At 38.2% G+C, this 18024-nt stretch overlaps 1 protein-coding gene and 1 pseudogene across 3 annotated transcripts in view; both read right to left on the bottom strand.

Moving 5' to 3' along the window:
* Positions 1-18024, bottom strand: part of FRMD5 (FERM domain containing 5) — a 273565-nt gene that overhangs the window by 178214 nt on the left and 77327 nt on the right. The gene's annotated exons all lie outside the window — the stretch shown is intronic.
* LOC101632747 lies at positions 16094-16684 on the bottom strand (annotated as a pseudogene). Its single transcript, XR_001145734.1, has one exon. The product of XR_001145734.1 is annotated as an RNA polymerase II subunit A C-terminal domain phosphatase SSU72 pseudogene (transcript).

Genomic DNA, 18024 nt, shown 5'->3' with positions numbered 1-18024 from the left:
TGGATTAAAAAGATGTGGTACATATGCACAATGGAATATTACTCAGCAACCAAAAAAAAAAACAAAAAAACAAAAAAACGTATCTTTTGCAGCAAAATGGATGGAACTGGAAAAGATCATGCTTAGTAAAATAAGCCAGAAAGAAAAGGAAAAATACTGGATTGTTTCACTCATAGCATAAAGGATCAGGCAAGAAAATAATGATAACGATGAACAGCTATATACCAGAGACATTTTGTGGGGGTGGAGTGGGGAACGGGATCAAAAACAGTGGGGGGAGGGAAATGCACTAGACTATGGTGATGGCACACAGGTGATCTGGTGATGGGAAGCCCAGGAGGATTGCAACTAAGATGGAAAAACACACACAAACATGTAAAAATAAGCTATTATAAAATTTTTTAAAATATGGTGGTTGTTTCTACAACTTTTTTTTTTTTGAAAAGGAAACCCTAGGCAAGTTCCATTAATTTCCTCCTGCCCCTAGTAAGTTTTTTTTTTTTATAACACAGATTTTGTTTTCCTTTAGAACTATGTGCTGTTAGAGTCTCTCTTCTCTCTTCCTGCTCACCCTTAGTCCAGAGAGGAAGGGGAAATATAAAAAGTGTCTATATATGAACCAATTTTAAAATAAAGCTCAGCTTTGACAGCTGACATAGAATATCAATGGAGTATTTCAGTGTATAGTGACACAAAGATCGAGGAGAAGCAGGTCTTAAAGCACATTTTAAAAAAATCTTTTAATTGATTTAGGTTGAGTGTTCCAAAGCTTTTACTTTAAAAAGAGCAAATATTTCACTATATTCCTGTCATGTAATAATGATCTGTACATTCTATGTGATCATCAAAATCTTTTGAGAGTGCAGACCTTTGATTGAAAGGGCCTCTTCCTTCTCATGGATCTGTCTGATCCTTCAGATTCTATTTTTAGTGTCTTACAAATCAGTCCCATCCTTTCTGTTCGAGCTGAGAGGTTTTCATTCTCATCCAAATCACTGTATTCGCCTCCCAATAGTTTCAGAGCTCCCACCTTTCCCCTATTATTCATTCTTTATGGTACTGTTCAATAAATGTTGTTAAATATAGTATGGTCATTCATGGAGTCAGGAGTATTTGTTAAGCACACATTCTCTATGTCTGATACTATGCAATGCTCTTAAGAGTTTGGGGAAAAGACAAAGATATTAAAAGATATTTGTTGTTTTTTTTTTTTCCAACCTCATGGGAGCTTAAATTCTAATATGATTCCTTTATCTTGAATCTGTCAAGGGCTCCCTTACCAATGGAATTAAGTGTAATTACCCCATTCTGCCCATCAGAGGGTATGAGCTAATTTACCCTATCATAATCAATCTCTTAATACACCCTTGCCCTTTGCTGTAATGAAATAGGTTCTGCACACCTTGACTTTTGCTGTATCCATACACCTATTTATTCTGACTTCTGACTAGTCATTCTTTCACCCCCATTTCAACCTCCAGAAGTTCAAACAATATTTTAAGACCTGCTCAAGTGAAATCTCCTGTCTCATACCCACTGCTCCCCTCAGCAGTGTATTTCAATCAATTCTGTTCATGGATTACCATTTCCATGATTCAGGCATTCACTATGTATCACCTGACCCCTAGGGGACCAGCAAACAGAGTCTCATCTAACAAAATAAATCCAGTATTTCCCCAAACTACCCAATCATAAGACTCACCCAGCGCACTTGTCATCACAGAGATTGCAGGAGCCCCTCTCAGGCCCACTGAGTCAGAATGTCTAAGTGACACCCAGGACTCTGTACAACAAGAATCCAAGAGTCTCCCTAAACTGTGTAGCTCAGTCATGAAAGAACCCAGTAAAGGTTGCTGAACCAGGCTTTGATTCACATATACCTCATGTTCTCTTGCTCATCCTCTGACTTTCATTAAGTTCTGTACCTCTTATTCCCCCTTCTTGCCAGTCCTTCCCCACCCCATAGCAAAGTTCTGGAGGTTTCCCAAATTTCAGCTACCTTTTTCTATTCTGGCATGATCGAGTGGAAATGTAGTAACAATGGAATTACCTGTATCTTCTTATCCCAGACCACATCCAACTGTATGCTACACACAAAGGCAGCGCTGAGTGGGGATGAGCTGGCCTTGATAGGCCACTCTAATCCTAACCAGACTCCAGGAAGGCTGACCTGCATGCCATCCAAAAATGTGAGCATAAATGGTGACCAATATTTCAACAAGTTGATCTATTTGATTATATAGGGACACTTTTCCTGTACATACACCTTAAAAACAATGAAACAGTGTAGAGGGTTTCTTTCTCTCCACATCCTCGCCAACACTTGTTATTGCTAGTTGTTTTAATACGTGCCATTCTCGCTGGTGTGAAATGTTATCTCATTGTGGCTTAAATTTACATTTGCCTTATTACAAGTGATGCTGAACATTTTCTCATATGCCTGTTGGCCATCTGCATTGGTGCCGGAAGGGATCATGCTTGGTGAAATAAGACAGAAAGAAAAAGAAAAATACTGGATGGTTTCACTCATAGCAGGAGCATAAGGGAGCAGAAGAGGGAGGAAAAAGCAGTTGGAGGAAAGAAAAAATGAAAAACAATGAACTATAAACCAGAGACATTTTATGGGGATGGGTAAGGGAATAGGATCAAAACTGGGATGGGCTGGGAAGAGCACATGGGACTATGGTGATGGCACATGGGTGAATTGGTGATGGGAAATCCATGGGGATTACAACTGAGAAATGCACAAAATGAATAATGTAAAAAAAAAAAACACACAATGAAACAATTCCCTAATGTTTCTGAAGATCAATCTAGCAACATGTTTCTTCAAACTAAATTTTGTAGAAGGGGACTTTGAATTTTTTTTTATTTAAAAAATGTATCAGAAATATCATTAGGATGTATCACTACCCTGCTTGTTTTTTTTCAGAATATAGGATTTCTCCCCTCAGGTGTGGTCAGTATAGTTTTACCACCACCAAAGCACCTACATCCTCCACCATAGTCCACTGTGCTCTCCTTTCACCTGTCTTTCTCCTTTCACTTCTTTCCTCTACCCTCTTCCTGGATACCTCAAATCTGTAGTCAGCTTTGAAGGGGTACTTTGAAAGTTTTTCATTCTCTGAACTTTTGTTTGGTTTCTCTATGAGTGAAGCCATCCAGTATTTATTTTTCTTCTTCTGACTCATTTCACTTAGGGTAATACAGAGGCTAATTTTTGAGAGGCCCATTTCATAAACCACAAACATGTTCTTCAAGTCACAGTGCAGATAAACTGTATTCCAGCTGTCACACATGTCCACTATTCCCTAGAAAGCACCAGAAGCAAAAAATGAAGCAGCAAGGAGGAGGAATGGCAATGAATGACCCCCTCCACATTTCACACTTGCTATGCTTCAGACAACAAAGTGCAGAATTTGTTTTGGAAGGAACAGAAAGCATGGTAGTCAATCAACAGTCAAAAGAGAGAGAACTGAGGGCCCTCCCTGGTGGTGTAGCAGGTTAAAGCACTGCACTAAGAAGCTAAACTTCAGCATCAGTTCAATCCCCGCCCTAGAGGTGACCCATGTGGCCCCGCAGACCTCTCCTGACCTGCCTGCTGTTCCCCTCAGCAGTATAGTTGGTCAGTAGGCCTGTTCTGCTCTCCACTCTGTCTCTGGTGGATCCTCTTACTACCTGTGCACCTCTGGCCTGTACCCCAGTTCTGTATGCACAAATAAATAAATCTAAAAAAAAAAAAGAGAACTGATAGAAATATTTCTAGATTTACTAATAATAATCGAATCATATAGTGTTACAAAAAATATGGCTATCATTTTAGTTTATGGGACATGGGGTATTTTTTTCTTCATAAAAGCTTGCTAGAGAACAAGGGGTCCAATGAAACCACTCTGTTATCTGAAATAAACTGATACCTCTGTTAGTAAACATCACTTTGTCAGTTCTGCTAAGAGATAAATCAGTAAAGCTAAGGGGAGAAAAGGAATAGCTGCTCTCTCCTAATAGCAGCTACAGTTTCAGTGAAAAATTCTAAGTCTTAATTTCCTTCTGCAGTTGTGCATTCAAGAAATTTTGGGTATGCTGTTAAGGTTTATGCTGGGACAAAACTAAACCCTTAGAATATCATGGCTATTCAAGTAGCCAGGTCAGGCAAACAAACTGAATACCCATCAGTTTGATAACTACAGTAACCTTAGAAGTAGAAGGTTCTATCAGAGCAGATACTATGGAGTTTAGGGAGAGGCTCTGCGTTCAACACTGTATATGAGAATGTATACAAATACAAACATGGGAATTGTCTATGTCCTGGAGATTCAGATTAGTAACTTTTCTAAACTGTGTGCAAATTCCTTCTGTGGGCAGGCCAACTACTGTGAGTCCATATGGGTGCACGAACAAATTATATTTACCCAACTTCAGAGAAACCATGCCAAAATATTCTCCCAAACAAGTGATTTCAACTTGTTCTTGTTTTCCTCCAACAGCCTGACTCAAATGATACACTCATTTGACTTCTCAAATATTTGCATGAAATCATGGCAAACTCAGTCAGTCCTTATGCTCCAGGAGTTGTGGAATAGCCCTGATTGACATATGCATTGCATCCTGATGTAAAATGTCATCTTCTTAAAGTACCTGCAACAGCACAGATCTAGCCTGACCCCTTGGTGTGTGCAGAAGCTAGATGCCTGAAACAACCAGAAAAGAAATACCACATTCCCAACAACAACAAAAAAGCAAGCAAAATAAAAAATATATCTAAGCATCAATGCCTACATGATGCTCCCTGGTCATATGACTCTACAATGAACAGAAAGTATACTTTCCACAAATGGAACAAAGTAGGAAGCTACTTCTGCTAGAGTCTTGGGTCTCCTTTTACTCAAAGAGTTGAACCCCACCTGCAAAAGCTTGTTTCCTCACCAGTGACAGTTCTGATGACCCCTAAAGTGACCTGTCACACATGTTACCATACACACCTACTGCCTATGTTTTTTTAAACCTTCATTTAATTCCTTTAAATAGCATGTCTTAGAATAATTAGGCATGTGAATCAGGAAGAGCTAGACATTATGTTTTTTCAAACAAATCTACAAATTTCATGCAAAGCTTTAAAAAAATAATTTCTAAAATAAAATATTTACATTTATAGCAAAGATGAACTTCTTTCAACCTCCTACACTTGTAAAAAGTAAAGCAGGAAATCAGTACTCAGATATCAAACTATGATTACAATGTTTTTGCAGGTTCTGAGATTAAGGGCAATAATACTGTTGCATAGTTTTAGGGGTACCTCCTTGTCACTTATGGGAACTGTCTACTTTCGTAACACTAAATAAACCTCTAAAACTCCTTCCCTCAATGTCCTCAATTTTTGTGACATGAGACAAGAACTCATCAACACCATACAACATTATTGCAAATTTTATGCTGGGTATTACATGGCCTCTGTATTGAAGCCAATCACCCCCACATATAAATACCACCCTCACCCAATATGTTGTAGTTCTAGTAATTTCTGACAAGTTCACAGCCATTTTAATGATCATAAGAGGTTGGGAAATAGTGTACTTGTGAAAAGTAAAATGAATAGCCATAATTCTGTATGCCGGTGCTTCTCAGTCTCTAACATGTGAACAAATCACCTGGGGATCTTGTTAAAATACAGATTCTGATTTAGTAGTTCTGGTGGGGGGCCTGAGACTATGGAGTCTAACAAGCTCCCAGGTGATGCAGCAGCTGCTGATACATGGACTGTATTGTGAGTACCAAACTAAAACCACCTACCAGACCTCCCTTGAGGGGCCAAAGTAATTTCTCTGACACTAGTGACTTCCCATCACATGATTTAAGAAATATTACTAAAAGAATTTCTTACACTGGGGAAGTTGCAGTCCTCAATTCTAGAGAATGGGAGGGAAAAGCAAGTTTGGGAAACTTGGCTCTTATTTTTACTCATCTGTACTCCATTCTTTCCTCAAAATGAGCTTGATATCCCCTGACTCTCTTCAGACAAATGCAGTCGCTGTCCCTCCCCCCTTCCCTGCAGGCCTGCTAATATCCAAGATACAAAGGCAGTGTAATTTTTTATCTACTTCCAACTACTATAGAGGCACCAGACCAACTACTATAGAGAAGTGGTTTCCAGCTTAAACCATCTCTGGCATTAGAACTAACTCTGACTTCTAGACAACATTAATGAAGAGTTCTACAATTCTAAAAAGATAAAATTGTGTGAATTTAACCAAACAAGCAATTCTTGCTTACTTTTCCTCTTAGTGATTTAATTACTTAATACTCTGGAAAAAAAATGTAATCTCTCAGTCTAGCCTCAGTAAAACACAGCATTAGAACATACTCAAAAATCTTTCATTTTAAAAGATGGAGGACTAGAGTTGAAATCCTGTCACCCTAACTATATCTGATACTTCCTTTACCACAATTTTGAACCCCAGACATCCTCAGTGGTCCAACAGTAAGTGGAATCAACAGGACTAGAAAAAAATCAAATTGTGGCCCTCCTGGTGGCGCAGCGGGTTAAAGCACAACACTAAGAAGCTAAAGCCACTTCCGCATGAGTTCGATTCCCGCCTGCCCCGGAGGTGACCACATGGCGTGGCAGACCTCTTCTGACCCGCCCGCTGCTCCCCTCAGCAGTGTACTTCGTCGATCTGCCTGTTCTGCTCCCCACTCTGTCTCTAGTGAATCCTCTCACCCTCCCCATCTCTGGCCTGTACCCCAGTTCTGTACCAATAAATAAATAAATCTTAAAAAAAAATCAAATTGTATCAAAGCACTCATAGATGCACTAATGATGAAGCACAAAACTTAGAAATACAGTATCACAATATAGTTTCTCCTATACAATGTTTGAGAATACAAGCTGTCAACAAGTTATCACCTGAACTAAAACTCACTCTTACATTATTAATCTTAGTGACTTCGCAGGCACCCAGTCTCTCTCGTAATAAAAGAGAAGTAATAATTAAGTAAAGAAGATGCTGTGCAAGATGTCATTTCCCAAGGAGATGTGAGCTACGAGGCTGCCTTAACTTGTAAGTCTAAGAGTCTACCTCCTGAACAAGTTGCTATACAGAAGCTTGTTCTGGACTTTTTTCCTGGATTCTTCCCTACTTGCTGGGCTAATGGGTCTAGACAAGAGAACTAACTCCTGCAGTTATAAACTAATCCTTCTGACCTTGAAATGCTGTGAATAAATTTGTGAATGGCTAGCTACTCACATAATTCTGTGGAGCATTCCCTCAAGAAGGGGAATAAAGATAAGTTTAAGAATAGCATGTGGTTTATGAAATGAAACTAAAGCAAGTCAATATATTATAGGATATATATTTCCCCACAAATGTAGGAAAGTAGAGTCTCTTAAGCAATGTAAAACAACACTAACACCAAAACCTCATTAACTAACCTACTTACTATGTATTTCTTGTTAACTCCCCTGGGTGACTCTTGATTCCAGGACTCTGATAGATGGCTCTGAAATTCCTATGATAGTGAAAATAGTGAGAACTGGTGTCTGCTTCTCTCACATCTTCACTATATAGTAATAGTGAATATATAATAGAATAGTAATGAATGTATTTGTTGCTAAGTTGACGATGAATAAATAAAAGGTGATAGGTACTATTGTTATTTCAGAAGTAGACATATTTCAGGTCTTAGGCAACTTACACTATATTTTGAAAATTATTATTAGTTCCTGATTATCTAGGGAGTTAGCCTATAAATAGAGGGAACTATAGCATTATTTCCTATAAGAATGATCCCTGGACCAAGTGCATCTACTATTGTTATTTTTACTGTACACTTCTGGGCCCTAGTTTAAGAGAATCTGAATCATGGCTTTGGAGGGAGTTCAGAAATCTACTTCAAGTTATTACCCTTAGTGATTTGGAGTCCTCGAAAGGCTAAAGAACCATGGCTTAAGGGTTTAACAAGAGACAAAAGATGGACAAGCATGTTTCAGTGCAAAAAAAAAAATGTAGTTGAATCAAATAAGTTATGGAATATATATATACATGCTGGAATACTACTGAGCTATAAAAAGACGAACTCTTGCCACATGCAACAACATGGATGGAGTTGGGAAGGAATAAGCCACATGAAATAAGGCAGAAACAGAAATGCTGGTAATTTTACTTACACGAAGAACAGATGAACAGACAAGAACAGATGAACAGACAAACTAAATACTAGAAATGACTGCAGAACTAAGGCCATGAGAGGGTAAGTATGGAACAAAGGCGGAGAAGAGAACCCATAGTCTATAGATGCTTTGATGGTGGGCATTGTATGGATGGTGACATGAATGTAAGTAGGGGTGGATCTACTGACCTAAACAATAAAGTGTTATACATCAATGCCATCTCAACAACAACAAAATGAAAAACAAACAAAGTAAATTAAAAAAAAAAATCTGGTGAGTTCCATTCAAACAAAGAGTTCTGAGAAGGAGGGAGTGATCAGGAGTATTATCAAGGAGGATGAGGAGTAAGGATTTTTGCATAAAGGAGTTCCTCAGTCTATGATGATGATGATGATATTGCTGACAATTACTGCAAATCAACAAAAATGAAATTTAAAAGGGTTATGAAGAATCAGGGTAAGGAAATGAAGAGCTTTACAGACTACTCTTTGAAAGGAAAAGAAGAAACTTCACTTGGAATAAAATGTGTTGTTTGTTTGATGATGAGAATCTTTTTGGGAACTCCCAAGTCAACCTTCATTCTGCTCTAAAGAGCAAAGAAATAAAGGCTCAAAGTTATTTTGTCAGAGTTCAGGTTTTCTAGTCCACTGCCCACCAACTCCAGTAACTAAATGAATGGCTAGAGTTGGACTGAATGTCTCACTGACGCATTGGAGATCACTTATAAAGGGCCCTAATGGGATAAAGAAGTTTTCCCGTATATGTGCCTCAAAGAGTGAACAAATCAGAAAAGTTTACCAGTCACAACCTTTTGGTCCAATGCTTGTAAAACTAAAAGGAGTAAAGAAGGGAACTGAATAAAAGGAGATGACTGATGACTTAAGAACAAAAGCACTGCCCACAGTCCTACCCTGTGATACAGAAAAAAAGCGAAGAAGGAATTCTAGCAGTTACCTTTGGGATATTTTACTTCTACTATCCAAAGAAAGACAATCATGGAAAACCCTCTTTGTATCTGAATCATTGGATACAATGTTCTCAAGTCATTCACCCTAACATATATATAGCCTGGAGAATATAGCCAGCCTAATGTCCTTTTGACTCATCATCAGCAACAGTGTTTATCTCTGAGATCTTGCCAGGTCAATGGAGAATAAGCTTTGTCAGAATATGTTTTTGTTTTGTTTTGTTCTTTTAAAGATCTACTTATTTATGTATACTGAACTGGAGCACAGGCTAGAGGTGCAGGTGTGGTGAGAGGATTCACCAGAGACAAAGTGGGGTGCAGAACAAGCAGATTGATGAAGTACACTACTGAGCAGTAGGCGAGACAAGAGAAGTCTGCCATGCCATGTGGGTCACTCTCTGGCCAGGACTGAACTGGTGCTGAAGCAGCTGTGTCTAGCTTCATAGCGCTACGTTTCAACCTATTGTACCACCAGGGAGGGCCCAGAATGTTTTTATAGAAAGAAAACAGGAATAACTTAATAAAATGGTCACAAGATATAGCATATTTTTGCCTTCTAAGAAAATATCCTTTTCAAATTTTCAAGCAGTTTCATAGAATAGTTTTGATCAGAGGTATTTTGTACAGTATAACCTTTTGGTTTTTGGCCTATCCTCACAACATACATTTTCGAACTTTTCAGCATTTAAGTTATAACTTAAATATTGAGGGTGAGGGGAACAGCTTTATTGAGATAAGTCATCTAACTTACTCATTATGTTTTTGGGTTTTTTTGTTGTTGTTATTGTTGTTGTTTTTTAGTATATACCCTGAGTTGTACAATCTTTCCCACAGTTTTAGAACAATTTCATCATTCCCAAAACAAGGCCCACACTAGCAACAATCCCCATTTCCCCTCTCTTTCAACCCTAGACAAACCATTTATCTGCATTCTCCATGAATTTGATGATATTAGATATTTCATAAAAATGGAATCATGCAATGTTGTGTGTGTGTGTGACTGGTTTCTCTTAATTTAGCATCATTTCCCTCAAGGATCGTCCATGTTACAGTGTCTTTTTTCCTCTTATTGCCAAATGAAAATTCCATTATGTGGATATATCACATTTTATCCATTTATTTGATGAATATTTGGGCTATTATGAATACCGTCCACCATACACAGTAGCTAAGAATATATTATTCAAATTATTTCAAAGGCCTAGAAAATGAATTTTCTTAAAGAGAAATATGTTAGTTGTAAGAAACTATCCATTGAATTTAAATAGCTGGGAAAAAAGATCCAGAATCGGTAATGTTTTGTCATTTAATACTGTGTTGAGAGCTTAAAGATTTGCAAATTGTTTTCACTATTTACTGGTTGCCTGTCATTCTTCCTTAACTATGTATCCTGCTTAGCTCTAGCAGTTCTCAATTTAGCCTTTAAAAAGTTGAAATACCTTTTACATTCATTAGCTTTAACAAGAAAACACATCATCATTACTGCCTATTAGAACTAAATGGATGGTGAATATTTGCCACACAATTCCTCCCTATTAGGCTTATTACTATGTTTTAAAAGCTATGGTTAAATTCTGTCTTGCAGAAGAATAAAGCTAAATGTCTTCATAAGAAAGATCATACATAAACTTACAAAAAAGTGTTTTTCAAATGGAAGTTCTAATATAAGCCAAGGCTTATTAATCCAACACTTTTTTCAAGGTATCACAGAGCCTAGAAGAAACCAATATTTACAAGTAGACATTTATAAGAGACATTAAGTACTTGATTTTAAAGCAAAAGAAATCCACATATAAACATCACAGAGCAGCAAACACATTCTGTGGGAGCAAATCAACAGAAAAAATTAAGTCATAATATAAAATAAGCTCACTTCATATACATTAGCTACAGAAATCTTAGAATATAACCAAATAGAATTCTGTAACCTAATTTACACACACGCCTGATAACCTGCATATGTATTTATAATAATGGATTCTTTTCACAGAAGCCTGTTAACAGCCCATTTGCTGTCTACCAACAAATGTTAACAAGAGGGCTTTATTTGAAAGAATGTAAATAAGAGACTTAAAGTTATTATTTGAGTTGTCTATAAAATTCTGTGCATCACATATAGAATCTTACTTTACAGAGCTACAACTCAGAATGAGAAAACTGGCCCCTTTAAAATAAGTAATTCAGTCATTTTAAGACCATTCACGGTTAAGTTTTCATTTTTGAGAAAAAATTGTTTTTTAAAGATTTATTTGTGCATACAGAACTGGGGTACAGGCCAGAGGCTCAGGGGCAGCGAGAGGTTTCACCAGAGACAGAGTGGGGAGCAGAACAGGAAGGTCACGAAGTACACTGCTGAGGGGAGCAGCGGGCGGGTCAGGAGAGGTCTGCCACGCCATGTGGGTTACCTCCAGGGAAGGCGGGAATCGAACTCATATGGAAGTGGCTTTAGCTTCTCAGTGCTGTGCTTTAACTCATTGCGCCACCAGGGAAGGCCCATTTTTGAGAAAATTTTATTGAGGTTCTCACTTCTCAGGCCTTTACCCTTTTCCTTTCCTTTAGTGCTGAGAGGTACTAGCACAATGGTCAAGAGGGTTGATTTCAAGCTTGGACTCAAGAATAATTTGACCCTCTAAATAGCTATATGTGCCCTGAGCTTTCATTTTCTCAAATGCAAAATAAGGATAGTTGTAATGTTCTAAAATGTGTGAAATGTTTAGAAGTTAACCTGATTCTAATTAATACTATTGTGACAAACAATCCTTTAAGTATACAAAAAAGGCAATAAAAGCAAATATGGGGTGGTTGGGAAAGACACACACATCCTTTCTTTTAAGGATGGGATCCAAACTCCTCAAAGTTCAAAAATGTCTCTCTTATGATCTGGCCCCTGCCATGTTTCTAGCCTCATCTGTAATCCTCCCTAAGATCCATGCTACACTCAGTAACGCAGACCTGCTTATGTTTACTTATGCATACTATACACTTTATTTCCATGTCTCTGCTCCTACTATTTTTGGAATGTCTCCTACCACAGTTCTTTATCAATAGTTTACTCATTCTGACCTTTAAGTTGTTCAGTGGTTACCTATTTTAAGAAGACTTTAACAGATGTGGTGCCAACTTCTAATTGATCCTTTCTATCACTGGTATGGAAATCACAACTATTAAGTTATCCTTTTCTCTGGATTCTCCATATCTCTACACTTACTAATTCCAACTTATAGGAGTCTTCTCTCTCCTACACTGAGATGCTATTTTTTAATCACAGCTTTACTGAGACAAAAGTGATATGCAAAAGTTTAAGATCTTTAACGTATACATCATGGTGATTGAATAAAAGTATACACTGGAAAGGGTTTCCCCAACTACATAACACATCCATCATTCAACATATGTCATTTATTTTGTTTGGTGGGAACATTTAATTCTCCTACCTTAGCAAGTTTATCTTAGCAAATTTCAGTTATATAATTCAGTGTCCTCAGCTATAATCTTGCTTTACATTCCTCAGACCTTATTGATGTTATAGCTGAAAGTTTAAACCCTATTACAGCCTCTCCAGCTTAGAACTATGAGGACTTTGAGAGAAGGTTGTGTTATTGACTCCAAGGGAGTAGCACTCTGGATAAAAACACAAAGTTGCTTAATTCGCACTTCCTGAAAGGATAGCATACATCAGTCATTCTCAAAATTTTGGGGCTTAAAATCCATTTACACTGGTAAAAATGATTGAAGATAGAACATCACTTCTGTTTATGTGAGTTTCATCTATCTACCATAAAGAAATTGAGAAATCTGTGAAATATGTATTAATTCAAGAAAATAAGAGGTAACTCAACATTATTATGAAAACAGCTGTGACTTCAAGGACTCTCTTAAAGGGTTCCAGGGACACTTCAAGGGCACAACATAGTGGTATAAGTGGGGTTTTTGTCTGCTTCTTATAAAATGATTTCCCTTTATATGTAAGTTAAAGTATTTGGGGAGGGCAATGGGCAAATGAAAAGACCTAAGAAAGAAGGGAAAGGCTCTCCCTGGTAGCAAAACGCATTAGGACACAGCACTGCAAGCTAGCCACTTCAGTTCAAGTTTGATCCCTGGCCTTGGAGGTGATCCACATGGCGTGGCAGGCCTCTCCTGACCCTCTGGCTGCTTCCCTCAGCAGTGTACTTCATCTGCCTATTCTGCTCCCCACTCTGTCCCTGGTGAATCCTCTCACTGGCCCAGCACCTCTGGCCTGCACCCAGTTCTGTGTGCATAAATAAATAAGTCTTTGTTTTTAATTTAAAAAATTAAAATAAAAGTTAAAATTAAAATTAATTTTTAAAAAAAGGAGGGAGAAACAATCTTTGTCATAGCTACAGAAAATTGCTGAGAATCGGAGGCAAGGAAAGGAATGATGGTAATGAAGTTCCAATAGCTCTATTCTTAGAGAAAACTTAATTGTAACAAAATGAAAAGAATGACAGTGAAGGCCAAAAGTCTGACCAACATCTTAAATATTTACGTATAAAATGTAAGATTTGATAATTTTATTCTACCCACTCCCATCATCTGTCATTCTTAACTCACACAAGTTTTTTTTCACACACTTTGCCCTCTGCTCCTCTGGAATGCTATTCTCAGTTTGCCATCTTTGGCTCAAAATACTGCTCAGATATTATGTGATTAGAGAAGGAAAAAAAAAAGCAGCAATGGCTCTGATGAAACTGCATGACTGGAATCCAACTGATTAATTTTTTAACATTCTATTAGATTATAAAAAATGATAATGAGATTTTAAAAATAGGAATGCTGTAGTTATTTTTACATGCTGAAAAATTAAGTGTCCTTAAAATATGCTGCATGAAGGCTAGGACCGGAAAGTAATATGATCTTGGTTATAGTGCTAAGGTGGCAAATGGTTTTGAATTATTTCTTTAATGTTATATCTTCCTTTCTATGGAACAAAAGCCATGGATATGACAATTACTTCTCAATTTACATGTGTTGTTTCTCTTTCCTCCAAAATTTCAGGCATATACAACTGGCTGAATTTTACTTAGTCATATTGCTGAAGTCTAAAACTCAAGACCTAGATTAGAGGTAGACAGGCCTAGCAAAAAATAAGCCTGCAGGGCCCTCCCTGGTGGCGCAGAGGGTTAAAGCACAGCACTAAGGAGCTTAAGCTATGTCTGCCTGAGTTCATCCCCGCCTGCCCCCGAGGAGATCCACATGGCGTGGAGATCCACATGGCGTGGCAGACCTCTCCTCACCCGCCCGTTGCTCCCCTCAGCAGTGTACTTCGTGGATCTGCCTGTTCTGATCCCCACTCTGTCCCTGAATCCTCTCACCCTCCACATCTCTGGCCTGTACTGTATGAATAAATTAAAAAAAAAAATTTAAAAAAAAATCAGCCTGCAAACTGTTTTGTATAGGCCTCAGGCTAAGAAGAATTTTTATAATTTTTTTAGATTGATTTATTTATGCATACAGAACTGGGGTACAAGCCAGAAGTGCAGCGAGAGTGGGAGGATTCACCAGAGACAGAGTGGTGAGAAGAACAGGCAGGTCAACAAAGTACACTGCTGAGGGGAGCAGTGGGTGGGTCAGGAGAGGTCTGCTGCACCATGTGGATCACCTCTGGGGCTGTGGATTGAACTCACACTGAAGCACCTGTGGCTAGCTTGCAGTGCTGCACTTTAACCCATTGTGCCACCAGGGAGTACCAGAATTTTTATTATTTTTTAAAGGTTGTAAAAACAAAACCACAGAACAAACAAAAACCAAAGAGTAATATATAAAATGAAGTTGTACATTGTCTACAAAACCAAAAATATTTACTATCAGAACTTTAAAAGTGTAAGTTGCCAGTGCCAGGTATGATGCATTCATCACAAAGTCTGATTCATAAAATATGCCCAATAAATGTTAGCTCCTTTTATTAATTTTGATAGTTATTTTTGTATTTTACTATCTTTAATTATTATGCTTCCTGAAAAATTTTAATTTCCAAAACTTTTGTGAACAAGTCTTGAATTTTTCTGACCACATTACCTATGAAGTACTGCTCTGTTTACTCTTTGCATTATTTTTATCCTGCCTACTTAAAATTTTTTTTGATCTTTCCTTTTACTGTAGTGAAATACATTACAAAAACATTACCATTTTCATCCTTTTAAATTTAAGAACATAGAATCTACCCTCTTAAATATTTACTGTACTGTAGACTAAAGATACAGTGTTGCACAGCACATCTTGAGAATTTATTCACTTGCTTAGTGCAACTTTATGCCCAGTAATCTGTAACTCCCCAATTTGCCTTTCCTCCAGCCCCTGGAACTACCTCTTAACTCTTTTGATTCTAGTAATTTCACTGATAACTTATGTAAGTGGAGTTATGCTGTATATGTCTATCTGTGACTGCTCCATTTCACTTAGCATAATGTCTTCAGAGTTCATACATATTATGTAATGTACATTGCAGAATTTCTTTTTTAATGTCTGAAAAACATCCTATTGTTTGTATTTATCCATTCATCTGTTGATGGGCATTTATTTAGTAGCAGTAGCAATTTACTGGATAACTGTAAGTTCCTTCTTAGTAAGATACAGTCCCCATCTATTCAGGATTTGTACATTCCAGTACATTCCAGGGGTTGGGAGCTAAGGGTGAGGCAGACAGCAAAAGCACGTGAATGTAGGGAATGTACTCTAGCCATTTCTTTTTGGGCTTAAGGGGGCAAAAACCCCAAACCAAACCAAAACAAACCCTTACAATCAATTTACAATCAATAGCCCACTCAAGTGAAAGTGGAATAGAAAAACTTGAACATTCCTATGACACTTATGCATATCTTACTGTTTCACATGTAGGGTTTATTTGGAAAAAAACTAGCTTCCACCAGCAGAATGCGTAAAAGTAAAAACAACTATGAGGGGTAAAGTATTAACAAGTAGCTAATATGGCCTCAGCTGGTCCAGTCAGTAGAAGCAGACTGTGTGCAGGAAGGCCCGTCCGCTCTTCTTCTCCAACTCTAGCAGCAAATCTTCGATCTCGTTCTCCATGTCCTCGCTGTGCCGGATGCACTGGCAGAGTTCAGAGATGAGAAACGCCCCCACAGCGGCCTCCTCGAGGTTGTCCTGGATGTCCACGTTGATCACATGCACTGGCTGGCAGGTCTCCTGTTCTCTGAAATTGAGGTCTTCCACCACCTGGTCATACACTCTCTCCTCACAGGTAAGGATCAGATCGAACAGATCCTTGCAGTTCTGGAACCTTTCTGGTCGAGGCTTGATTCTCTTATTTCGGTCCAACATATGTAATATGCCATTCTGCGTGTAGAGTTCTTTGTCTTTCCTGAGAAGATCGTTGTACATCTGATCGTAGGTAGTTTTGAAATCGTAAATATTTGGTTTGTCAGGCGCTGGTCCTGGAAGCTTCACGTGAGTCCCTGTTCCAAAGGATTGGACGCTGAATCCTTGCTTGCTGAGGATGTAGTGCGCCTCCATACTCTGGTTCTGGTTACTTGAGCACACTACTGCCACCCGCAGCGACGAGGAAGGCATGGTGACTCCACACTGTCGCAGCCACTAGCTCACTAAGGATTCTGACCCAGCGGTGGCACTTCTGAGTGAACAAGATGGCGGCAGAGGCGGCCGGAAGTCATGACTCAGAAGCGGCATGTGCAACGTAGCACGTCAGGACGCACGCACGCAGCAAGCCTATGCAAGTGGCCTCCTGGCGAACCCTGTCCAGGCAGCTAATGCAAATAGGTGGCCAGAGAGCTGCACTGTGGCCTCATGAACCTTTAGATTATTTTCATAGCATAGAGATAGCAATTGGGCTGTAAAACATGCTAACAAGTTTTTGAGAGCCTCACTTCAATTTTGAATAAATTCTCAGAAGTAGGACTACTGAATCATACTGTAGTTCTAATTTTGATTTTTCAAGACACCTCCATACATTTTTCACAGTGGCTATACCATTTTGCATTCCCATCAAGTGCATGGTTTTTCTACATTCTCACCAACACTTGCTCTCTTTTATTGTTTTGGTAACAGACTATTATGTTTTTATTTACATTTCCTGGATGATTTGTGATATTGAACATTTAATTTTTTTAAATATACCTGTTGGCTCTTCTTTGGGAACTATTCAAGTCCTTGACCCATTTTAAATTGGGTTATTAGCATTTTGCTGTTTTTGAGTAATAGGAGTTTCTGATGTATTTGGAGATTATACTCTTATTGGATTTATGGCTTGCAAATATTTTCTACCGTTTCATGCATGCCTTTAAACTCTGCTGGTGTCTCTTTTGTTGTACAGATTTTTTATTTGATGTGGTCCCATCTGTCTCTTTTTGGTTTTAGTGCTTATACTTTTAGTATCATTTCATGAAATCACTGTCAAAACTAATGTCACCAACTTCTCCCCTGCTCACCCCCCTACCCCAAGAATTGCAGATTCTGGTCTTATGTTTAAGTCTTTCATACATTTTGGGATATTTTGTATATGTCATAAAATAAAGACACTGGATTTATTACATAACTTTTCTACACCTGTGTAGACAATCGTGTGATTTGTACTTTGCATTGTGTTACAGCAGTGCATTAGATGTGATTTTTGTATGTTATACCATCCTTGTATCCCACAGAGAAATCCTGGTTGTTTGTGCTGTACAATCCTTTAAATGGTAAGCTAGACTCAATTGGGGATTTTTGCATCTATATTCAGTAAGGACGTAGGCTTGAAACCTGTTTTTTTGTAGTGTCTGTCTCATTTTGGTATCAGGGTAATTTTGGTCTCATAAAATGAGTTTGGAGAGTTCCCCTTCAATTTCTTAAAAATATCTGATAAGGGCCCTCCTTGGTGGCGCGGCTGGTTAAAGCACTGCACTAAGAAGCTGAA

The sequence above is a fragment of the Condylura cristata genome, unplaced genomic scaffold (genome assembly GCF_000260355.1).
Source record: "Condylura cristata isolate star-nosed mole 26May11 unplaced genomic scaffold, ConCri1.0 scaffold00023, whole genome shotgun sequence".
NCBI classification, from domain to species: Eukaryota; Metazoa; Chordata; class Mammalia; order Eulipotyphla; family Talpidae; genus Condylura; species Condylura cristata.
The sequence above is the reverse complement of the archived record's forward strand: the minus strand, read 5'-3'. Positions and strand labels throughout refer to the sequence as shown.